A 12116-nucleotide genomic window follows, 5' to 3' on the forward strand; every position below is an offset into this window, starting at 1 on the left:
TAGAAGTGGTGTCAGCATGGGGATAATTATGGAAAATCTACAGCCTTGAAGAGGTGCAGCATAACGTAAACTTCGAGCAGCAGCAGCAGCATGAACATCTTCCGACTATGCTGGGACATTCACCATCATCACCCCATCCGCCCCTTGCCATAGACAGTGATTCCTGTTAGTTCCAGTGAAAATCAGACCGAAACTGACTTCGTGATAAGAGCTGTATATCGTGGGAGAAACATCAAATTACTTATTGACACAGGAGCACAGACCTCAATGTGGTGTGGCACAGATAAACGGGATAAACTAAAACAGCCGCTATTAAAAGAGCGAGGGTTAAACGGAGGAAAGCTAGGTAACTATGCAGAAGTTGACATAGAATTAATTCTTGGCCAAGGCCAAGAGGAAGGTGAAAATAAAGATAAATACACAGCAAGGGTACGAGTGGTTTCAAATAACGAAATGCGTTACGACAGTGTACTTGGATTTGATTTCTTGTCCGCTAACGAGGCAGAGATATTTGTCGCAGAAAGAAAGATCAGACTAGGCCGTAGCAACTACAGCCTAGGAAATCGTTCTTCAGATCATACTCAAAGGAGTAGCAATACTGACGGCGTGGGAATGGACCGTCCAAACGATACATGAGTTCAAACCGTCTGAGACGATGTTCAAATTGATCAGCCTCATCAAATTCCCAAGGGAGCAGGAAAGACAATCTACATTGAAGTTCAGTGACCCCGATTCAAGGAAGGAACTTTGTTATTAATTGAGCAATCCGAGAAAAGTAGTTACTGGATAAAATGCATTGTTATGTTGCTAGAAGTGTAGGTGTCGCTACAATGATGAGACAGAATGTCGCAAAAGTCCCAGTTACAATAACGAATGTGAGCAATGCCACGAGGAACGAAACTTGCTGAGGTGTCGAGCGTAAATAACAGTGACATAATACAGATTCCAGATGAAGAAACAAATGCTGTAGTTATAAACACAGATTTTTGTAACAGTACCCCAAAACTGGATTGAAGAGACGAAGTTAATAATGAACTGAAGTGCAAAATTTGGAAGAAGATAGAACATTTGACAGCTGATGAATAGTAGATTTTAGCGCCTGTTTTGTTGGAGTATCCAGATTTATTCCGAGAACGTGCAAATTTACCTGACACTCATTCAGTTCAGCATTGTATTCATACACGGAATGCATCCCTAATTACACAGACACCTTACCGAATACCATTCAGTCAAAGAGAGTTCATAGAAGACATGGTTAAAGAACAATTAGAAGCCGGAATTATAAAACCAAGAGATCCTTCAGACCCACCATGGTGTTTGCCTGTTGTAACTGTAAAGAAGAAATCAATTTCTGGAGAACCACAGTTTTGTTTTTGTGTTGATTACCGATCTTTGAATGCTGTGAGCACACCCGACATTTACTCCTTACCAAATTTAGTGGAAACCTTGGATTATTTGGGCAGATGTCGAATTTTTTCCGTATGTGATTTAACAAGTGGTTATCCCCATCCAGATGATCAAGCAAAAACTTCATTTGTAACAGCAACAGGAGTATACAAGTATCTTTGTATGCCATTTGGACTTCGTAATGCTCCAGCTACATTTCAACGCCTGATGGATTCAGTTTTACGAGGGCTTACCCCAACACAAGCATGTGTTTACCTTGATAATGTAATAAATTTTGGTGAAAACATGAAGCAGCATACTGAGAGACCACAAGCTGTTTTTGGGCGTATAAGAAGTACAAACCTGTCCTTATCAATAGATAAATGTCGTTTTGAACAAAGTAAAGTTAACTCTCTTGGTCATGTTATAAACAGTGAAGGTGTTCAACCTGATCCAAAATTAACTGAAGGTGTAAAGAATTTTCCTGAACCACAGAATGTGAAAGAACTACAATCATTCTTGGGATTGCCAAATTTCTACAGATGATTTGTAACCGGTTATGCGAATATAGCACCTCCAATGACACAGCTACTGAAGAAAGGAGCCACATTTAATTGGTCAGCAGAATGCAAAAAGGCAATGGAAGAACTTAAAAACTGCTCTAACCACAGCCCCAGTTTTAGCCTATCCGGATTTCAGTAAACCTTTTATTCTTTCAATAGATGCATCCAATTTTGCCATAGGTGCAATATTGTCTCAAGAAGTTGATGGTCATGAACATCCAATCTCACTTGCTTCCAGACAACTAAAAAAAAAAAAGCACTCCATCTTCAGGCCACGAGTGGCCTACCGGGACCATCCGACCGCCGTGTCATCCTTAGTGGAGGATGCGGATTAAGAGGGGCGTGGGGTCAGCACACTGCTCTCCCAGTCGTTATGATGGTATTCTTGACCGAAGCCGCTACTATTCGGTCGAGTAGCTCCTCAACTGGCATCACGAGGCTGAGTGCACCCCGAAAAATGACAACAGCGCATGGCTGCCTGATTGGTCACCCATCCAAGTGCCCACCACGCCCAACAGCGCTTAACTTCGGTGATCTCACGGGAACCGGCGTATCCACTGCGGCAAGGCTGTTGCCAACTAAACAAAGCAGAACGTAATTATACTACTACGGAGAAGGAACTTTGTGCTTTGGTTTTGGTATAACAAATAACAGATGTTTCTTAACAGGAAGAGAATTTACAGTTATTACAGATCAAGCCGCACTTAAATGGTTATTGAGTTTAAAGGATCCAAGTTCCAGATTAACAAGATGGGCATTAAGACTGAGTGAGTACCAATTTTAAGTTATTCACCAATCTGATAAACAACATGTGAATGCTGATGCAATGAGTCGAAAAGTCAATGTTTGTGTTACAATAAAGTCGAGAAGAAGAGTTAAAGGCAACGCAAGGAGAAGATCCACAATGCAAATTATGGGAATATGATCAACGTTTTGTCGAAATAGATGGATTATTGTACAAAGTCTCACTAGAAATAAGTGTCCAAGGAATAGAAAAGCAACTGAAATCACTCAACAGAGGAAAGTACACTGGACCTGACGGTATACCAATTCGATTCTACACAGAGTACACGAAACAACTTGCCCCCCTTCTAACAGCCATGTACCGCAAGTCTCTAGAGGAACGAAAGGTTCCAAATGATTGGAAAAGAGCACAGGTGTTCCAGTTTTCAAGAAGGGTCGTCGAGCAGATGCGGAAAGCTATAGGGCTATATCTCTGACATCGATATGTTGTAGAATTTTAGAACATGTTTTTTGCTCACGTATCATGTCATTTCTGGAAACCCAGAATCTACACTGAAGGAATCCGTATGGATTCCGGAAACAGCGATTGTGTGAGACCCAACTCGCTTTATTTGTTCATGAGACCTAGAAAATATTATACAGGCTCCCAGGTAGATGCCATTTTCCTTGACTTCCGGAAGGCGTTCGATACAGTTCCGCACTGTTGCCTGATAAACAAAATAAGAGCCTACGGAATATCAGACCAGCTGTGTGGCTGGATTGAAGAGATTTTAGCAAACAGAACACAGCATGTTGTTCTCAATGGAGGGACGTCTACAGACGTTTTAATGTTCAACTTTATTGTGAAGCCATGAGCCAGATATTAACATAGAACATCTAAGACAAAAACAAACACAAAGCAAAGAATAAATGATTATGTGCACACTAGAGTCTTTGCCGCTGCCCCTGTATTGTGCACACGCAACTATTCGTCTGCGTGCTCCCACACAGCTCCCTCCCTGAAGAGCAGAGCTCCAGGAATGTGCGGAAATTTCTACCGGACCCTTCGCCCAGCTCTTGTGCGAATTTCCAGCTGTACTTCCTCCATTGTCGTATCCTCTCGCGTTTTTCAGCCGGCTCGCTGTCCTACCATCCGTTGCACCCTGCAGGGGCCCCTCGTCTTGCTGCAGGCCCGCCTCCTCTTCTTGTCTTACATCTTTTAGCAGTAAGTGAGCCGGCTTCACCTGGTCTATTGACACAGTAACACACTTATCGCGAACTAGGATAGTCATGGCCTGGTCCGTATGGTGTAGTACTTTATAAGGTCCCATATATGGTGGCTGCAAAGGAGTTCTGACTGCATCGGTTCGCAACATTACATGCGAGCATTTGCTCAATTCTCGATGTACGAACGACGGCCTAACGCCATGCCATGTCACTGGCTGTGTCCTAAGCTCGGCCAGTTAAGCCCTTACTCTCGTTAACAAGTACGGTAGGTCCGTCTCGCCTGTACTCTTCTGGAAAAACTCTCCGGGTGAGCATAAGGTTTTCCCATATACTAATTCCACTGTAGATGCTCCGAGGTCAGGTTTGAAAACAGTGTGTAAGCCTAGTAACACTAGTGGCAATGCTGCTGACCAATTCTTGTCATGGCACATTAACGCGGCCTTAAATGTTCGGTGCCACCACTCTACCACGCCATTGCTTTCCGGATGATAACTTGTGGTAAGGTGACAGCGGAACCTGCACATGTTTGCGAGCTCCAGGAACAAGCAGGATTCGAACTGACATCCTTGGTCCTCGTGACATGTTCCGGACATCCGGACCATGCTACGCGCATCGTCAAGAACACCTGATTGACTGTCTCTGCTGATATATCTGAAATGGGGATTGCTTCTGCCCATCTCGTAAATCTGTCAGTTGCCGTCAATAGATACCGATAGCCTTCGCACATTGGCAATGGTCCAACAATATCCAGATGAACATGTTCGAAACGACCAGTTGGCCCGTCGACTTTACCCACTGGCTTCTTCACAAGGCGTCCCACTTTACATCGCTGACAATCCAGACATGTCTGCACCCACTTCCGACAGTCTCTCTCATTTTCTGACCACACGAATCACTCCATTATTAATTTTACACCGAGCGAGGTGGCGCAGTGGTTAGACACTGGACTCGCATTCAAGAGGACGACGGTTCAATCCCGTGACCGGCCATCCTGATTTAGGTTTTCTGTGATTTCCCTAAATCGCTCCAGGCAAATTCCAGGATGGTTCCTTTGAAAGGGCACGGCCGACTTCCTTCCCCATCCTTCCCTAATCCGATGAGACCGATGGCCTCGCTGTCTGGTCTCCTTCCCAAAACAACCCAACTGCTAACTGCTATTAATTTTACACTCGATCGAGGTCCTGGATGAGCCAAACCATGCAACCCTTCGAATACCTCCCGGCGCAAACTCTCCGGCACGAAAGGTCTAGGCTGTCCCTGTGAGGTATCGCACCATAACTGTATTGTCTCACCTTCTGGACACAGTTTTCTTCAACCCGGTGGGCGTGCTCTGCCAAAAAACTTGCAGTTGTGTATCATCCTCCTGCTCTCTCGCCATTGTAGCATAGTTCACTGAATACTTTATTGCTGCAACTCGTGAGAAGCAATCTGCCACCATATTCTCTGCCCCGTTAATATGTCGTAAATCAGTAGTGAACTGGCTTATATATTCCAGTTGCATGAATTGTTTAGGTGACAAAGTATCCATACGCTTGCAGAATGCGAAAGTGAGCGGTTCGTGATCTGTAAACAATGTAAATAATCTGGCTTCCACGTAAGGCTGGAAATATCTTATGGCTTCATAAGCAGCCAGCAGCTCTCTAATCATATGCACTCCAATTCCGCTGTGGGTCTGTGAATTTCTTGAAGAAGAATCCTAAAGGATGCCAGTGACGAGCAGTCCACTTATGCAACGCTGCCACAGTCGCCACCTGACTTGCGTCAGAAACAATAGCTAGCTTCGCATCTTTCTCTGGGTGAGCTAGTAAAACTGCTTTCTTTAGGCTTTCCTTGATCTGCTCGAACGCGCGCTGCATACTTGATGTCCATTATAGCTTCTGATTTTTCCTAGTGTTCGTGCCCGCCAAAGCCTCCATGAGTGGTGCTTGTAAGGCCGCAGCTCCTGGCAGATGTTTGCGGTAAAAATTTAAAACACCTAGGAATCTCCGCAACTGTTGCAAATATAACGGGCGAGGCATCAGCTGTATAACCTCGACCTTCTCCTCCAAAGGACGGATGCCAGCTGCTGAGACTGTGTGACCCAGGTAAGTCACCCGATCTTTATGCAAACTGCATTTGGTGTCATTCACCTCTACACCATAAGTACGTAGCCTCTGAGGTGCTCTTCGTGGAGGGCTGCTGTCGCTGAGAACACCAGTATGTCGTCTAAATAGGCAAAAGTGAAATCTAGCCCTCGTAGCACCTCATCGATGAAACGTTGCCATGTCTGTGCAGCGTTTTTTAAACCAAATGGCATGTGCAAAAACTCTAAAAGACCGAAAGGTGTAGTGACTCCTGTCTTCAGTATGCCACTGTCAGCCACCGGTATTTGGTGGTATACTTTTTTACAGTTGACTACACTGAAACATTCACCTCCGGCCAATTTATTCGTAAAGTCGCGAATGTTGGGAACCGGATACCGATCAGGTATCGTACGGGCATTCAACAACCTATAATCACCACAAGGTCTCCAACTTCCGTCTTTCTTCTGCACTAAATGTAAAGGCGAGGTCCGTGCACTATCAGATCTTTGTATCACTCCCATTTCCAACATCTCTTCGAATTCAGCTTTTGTGTCTGCAAATCTCTCTGCGGCCAACCTTCTCGGTCTAAGGGAGACCAGAGGCCCGGGCACGGTGTTTAAGTAGTGAACTGTATGATGGGCCACCATGGCTATTGGCTGTGCTGACGGTTTTCTAACTCGGCATACTTCTGTCACTCCAACCGAACCGTGTACCTTCTCTGTGATTATTTCTACATGACCCTGCACCACCTCTTTGCCCCTTCTAAGCTGCGATAACCGAAAGTCCACCGCAAAAACCGAATGCATATAGAAAATCTGCTCCTAATATGCACTCTGCCATATCTGCAATGAGAAAATTCCAATGAATAATAATACTAGCTCCTAAATTCATATCTTTGACACAACTGCCATATGTCATTATGGGCTGTTTATTTGCAAACTTGAGGCAAAACGATGTGCTGTCACTGAGGGAAGTACATTTCCCCTTTGGCTCCTTCCCGGCAACTCCGCTGTCCTCATGTGTCGGCAGGACCTCCGAACCGGTAGCTCTCAAGGCCTCCATCTGCCTCTGCAGCCCGTCTAGCTCCTCCTTGACTTTTGGAAGTTGTGTACCAGTAACAACGCGCCGCTGCTTATTAATCGCCGCCGCTTCGTATTCTTCCGTCGTCGCCTCCGCCTTTGCTATTCTGAGAGAATTTGTTGGTTCAACCATTGCATTAACCCTGTCGGCGCGTTGGAGTTGTGCTTGTATAACGTATCCGTCATTCGCTGCCACAGCTGCTCTTACTGCAGACGGGAGCTGTGCTGCCCCAACGGAATGAAGTGTAGTGTCTGAAAATTTATTTTCCGTCACGATCCACGCAAATGCCTCCAATATTCGGAGGGAATTCTGTCACCTCTACGTTCACCTCGCAACACCTAGGAGATTCTCTGGTCTAGCGGTTTAGTAAGCCGGTTTATTAAAATGCCCTTCAATGTTGTATATTGCTGCGTTTACGGCGGCCGTCTAATTATCTCTTCAACCAATATCACTGCCGTGGCATGCTGACTGTTTGCCGCTATCATGCCAGTTGTAACATGGAGAACCAAAGTTGCGGTTTATCGGCCAGGAACGGCGGCAGGCGTACTTTCATGCGTTGTCCCAGCGAAGCTTCCTCTCGTATATGTGTTCCGACCGCGGATTTTGTCCTGGTGATATCACTGTCCCGCTCCGCTGAATCCATTCCGTGGTGTCGAACGTCGTTCCATAATTCCCCAACCTGACCGCGCAGCATACCCTGATCGTGCTGTAGAACTTCTGCCGTTTGGTGTATGTTGTAGTGTACCTTCGTTGTCCTTCTTCTCTGCCTTTTGCCGTACGTGTTCTTTTGACTTTGGGGTCACCACTTTGTAGCCACTACGTAGCTCCATTCTATTAATGATACACTCGTTCGTATTCTTAATGTTCAACTTTATTGTGAAGCCATTAGCCAGACATTAACATAGAACATCTAAGACAAAAAAAAACACAAAGCAAAGAGTAAATGATTATGTGCACACTAGAGTCTTTGTCGCTGCCACTGTATTGTGCACACGCAACTATTAATCTGTGTGCTCCCACAGGACCATTGCTTTTCACAATATATATAAATGACCTAGAAGATAGTGTCGGAAGTTACATGCGGCTTTTCGCAGATGATGCTGTAGTATACAGAGAAGTTGTAGCATTAGAGAATTGCAGCGAAAAGCAGGAAGATCTGCAGTGGATTGGCACTTGACCCTTAACATAGACAAATGTAATGTATTGCGAATACATAGAAAGAAGGATCCTTTGTTGTATGGTTATATGATAGTGGAACAAACAATGGTAGCAGTTACTTCTGTAAAATATCTGGGAGTACGTGTACAGAACGATTTGAAGTCGAATGATCATATAAAATTAATTTTTGGTAAGACGGATGCCAGGTTGAGATTCACTGGGATAGCCCTTAGAAAATGTAGTCCATCAACAAAGGAGGTGGCTTACAAAACACTCGTTCGACCTATTGCTCATCAGTGTGGGATCCATACCAGGTCGAGTTGACAGAGGAGATAGAGAAGATCCAAAGAAGAGCGGCGCGTTTCGTCACAGGGTTATTTGGTAAGCGTGAGAGCGTTACAGAGATGTTTAGCAAACTCAAGTGGCAGACACTGCAAGAGAGGCGCTCTGCATCGCGATGTAGCATGCTGTCCAGGTTTCGAGAGGGTACGTTTCTGGATGAGGTATCGAAGGTATTGCTTACCCCTACTTATACGTCCCGAGGAGACCACGAATGTAAAATTAGAGAGATTCGAGCGCGCAAGAAGGCTTTCCGGCAGTCGTTCTTCCCGCGAACCATACGCAACTGCAATAGGAAAGGAGGTAATGACAGTGGCACGTAAAGTGCCCTCCGCTACTCACCGTTGGGTGGCTTGCGGAGTATAAATGTAGATGTAGATGTACACACAACCACCTAGTTATTCCAGAAAGCATGAAAGAGCAAAGCATTAGAGAACAACGCAATTGTTTATTATCAGGACGCTATGGTAAAAAAGCAACGAACATTAAAATAGCTCAAATGTTTTGGTGGCTGAGCCGCAAAGTTGACGTTTTCGAGTTTGTTTCACAATGTGATTCCTGTTGCAGACGGAATAATCTAGGAAAAAGTAGAGCATCTTTGCAAGAACTGCCAGAGACAAGTGAACCATTTGAACGAGTAGGACTTGATGGCGTAGGACCGTTGCCTAAGACTAACAATGGAAACAAATACATACTGACAATGTTAGATCATTTCTCTAGATACCTTGTCATGGCACCAATACCTGATCAGAGCGCTGAGACTATAGCTAAAGTTTTTGTAAAAGAATGGATTCATAAGTTTGGATCACCATTAAGTATAATTACTGATCAAGGAACGAATTTTATGAGTGAATTACTTAAACAGACTTGTAAGCTCATGCAAATAACTCAGTTAAGGACTACACCAGCACACCCTGAGGGAAATGGAAGAGTCGAGCGAGTCCACAGAACAATTATTAAAATGGTTAGCCATTATGTTAACAGCAAACACGACAGTTGGGATGTCTGTTTACTGCACTTGGTAAGTTGTTACAATTCCAAAATGCACAGCTCAGCTGGCCTAAGTCCATATGAGATCGTCTACGGAAGAATAATGCATTCACCCTTGGACTTTGCACGATCGACTGCCGGAGTCAGCAATGAACACATAAGGGATCTAGCACGCAAGCTAAAAGGAAGCATGGAGGGGAGTGAAACAGCGAAATCATCGATCCTTTCTTCAGCAAGCAAGACAACACGACCGCCAAGCGGCAGTGCCATAGTATTGAGTTGGAGATCTTGTGCATCTGAGCAACGTGGTGTTAAAGAAGAGTCAAGTCAAAAAGTTTAAGAAGTTTTGGAAAGGACCATATCCAATATTGGAGGTGTTGTCGCCTGTTGTCGCAGTTGGAGCTTAAGCTCTAACTGCCCATTCGTTTGATTGTCGTTCATGTCAATCGGGAAAAGCCATTTCTGGGTAGATTTCCTGTAGTATCGCAAGACGACGAGGACCGACCGAGAGGCAGACTGCTGTTCTCAAACCCAGGAAGCAAGAATCGCGAGCTCAGAGTCCAGACTTCGAGGCCGAGGCATTGCCACATTCCGAGCGATCCTGTTCCAGACATCCCTACAATCTACGTAAACGTGTATAGTGTGTGAGAGTGCAATGCTTGTGTTTATTTCAGCCTTGTGCTTATGTGACTGTGTTGTGAAAATTTAGTACTGTAGGTATTGCACAAGTGCACAAGTGAAACTAAACCTTTTATTCCACAGGTTACCACAAAAAACTCATTTATTTTATATTCCTTGTTAATTCTAGTATTTAGAACTAATTAACTATCTTCATTTTTATTCTAATGTTTGGTATTATAGCGTATTCTACTAATGCTGTAGCAATAGTGCCACAGAGTACAGGTGTTTTGTTTGAACTACGATCAGATATGGTAGTTTCAACAAGTAATGCAAAACTTGTCCTCAAGTACAATCTGAGTGAAATCCAGCAACAATTCAATTCTGTAAAGAAGCAAATTGATCTAATTCGTTCTGTTAAGGGTAATGATACAATTTGGAAATGGGTACATCTTGGTACAATAACTGGGTCATAGCCAAAAAGCAGGTAGTTTCTACATTTGCTAATTATGGACAAGAGATTTACTGTTTTTTAAAGCTTTTGCCACTCAAAACTTTAATTAGGTGTAAATGTGCCTGGTTTAATTTTGGAGGGAGTATCCTTCATAGTGTCTTTGGTACATTAACTAGTCGAGATCTACTGGAAGTTAAAGGCAAAATATTAGCTCTTGAACAACAGTCCAGTACAGATTCAACTAATGAAATTATCGTATTAAAGAATATGCAAAGAACCATTACTAACCACATTGAACAGATTTTAAAGCAATTTATCTTACATTTCCACGTAATTCATAATGAAATGAACGCAAATATCCAAGAACTATTCCAAGGATTAAATGCTGTGAGTGCACACTTAGATTTAAAAACTCTTTTGTTAAGGATTACTGATAGTTTATCAAATGCTAGAATTGGTGCCCTTAACTTAAGAACAGCCTTAGAAAGCAGTTCAAATGTTTGTTTGAGCAATGTGCAATTGTTACAGATCCCACTATCAATTGAGCGAAAGCTAGATGCAACCTATACTATGATTTACCCTGTTAACTCTTACAATTTATACGATTACTATAAGTTAACCACCACACACTCTTTAATGACTAAAGATGAATGAACTGTTATTGTTTCTATGCCCATTGCTAGATCAAAGCATAATTTTGAAATGTATAAGATATCTACTTACCCTGTGTAAAGGACACAGGCAGGTATTCATGTAAAGTACATACTGAATGATTATCTACTGATCAGCAGGGATCGAAGATATTTTGTGTCCCTAAATGAAAATGATTTGCGTGTGTGTAAACATAGTCATAAGTTAATTTGCACTGAATCAGCAGTACTCTTAGGCAGTAGAGTGTAGAACTGTGAGAGAGAATTGTTTATGAATCATCCCCTAAGAGATGATTTCCCTAGAATTTTAACACATCTTTATCATACATTCTTAAACAATGTTCTGAAGGTATAATTTTCTCATTTAACTCCACATTGATGTCACATTTACTTGTAAAAATATAATACACATGAGATACCTTTACACTCAGATTGAAAATAGTGGATTAATCTTGAATGCCACACATTGTGATTTATCATGTGAACTATTTGATACGCCTAGTGTATTGCCAACTATATGTCATGCAACTGGACATTTGCCATTAATGAGAATGTTATCTGTTTATTACAATGATTCAAACATATTGACATGTTTTTCTGAAGACAATAATTTAATTAAGGATATCCATGAAAATTTTATTTCTTCCAATAATGAGTTAAACTTCATTGAAGCAGCAAATAGAAGTAAGTCCTTCGATTCATCCAGTAATGTTAATGCATACTTGATTGTCAGTATTGTGTTTTTATTGCTTTTATTAATTTGTCATTTGTCAACAGCATTTGTCATGTATGAAACTGTCATCCTGAAGGCAAGCTTCTCTGTACTGAACGTTACTGTGTCTGCAAATGAAATACATGTTGCATT

The 12116-nt window shown here is 42.9% G+C and overlaps 1 pseudogene; it reads right to left on the reverse strand.

The window, feature by feature from the left end:
- Window positions 1-2407: 2407 nt before the first annotated feature.
- LOC126093121 (5S ribosomal RNA) lies at window positions 2408-2525 on the reverse strand (annotated as a pseudogene).
- Window positions 2526-12116: the final 9591 nt, after the last annotated feature.

The sequence above is a fragment of the Schistocerca cancellata genome, chromosome 7 (genome assembly GCF_023864275.1).
Source record: "Schistocerca cancellata isolate TAMUIC-IGC-003103 chromosome 7, iqSchCanc2.1, whole genome shotgun sequence".
NCBI classification, from domain to species: Eukaryota; Metazoa; Arthropoda; class Insecta; order Orthoptera; family Acrididae; genus Schistocerca; species Schistocerca cancellata.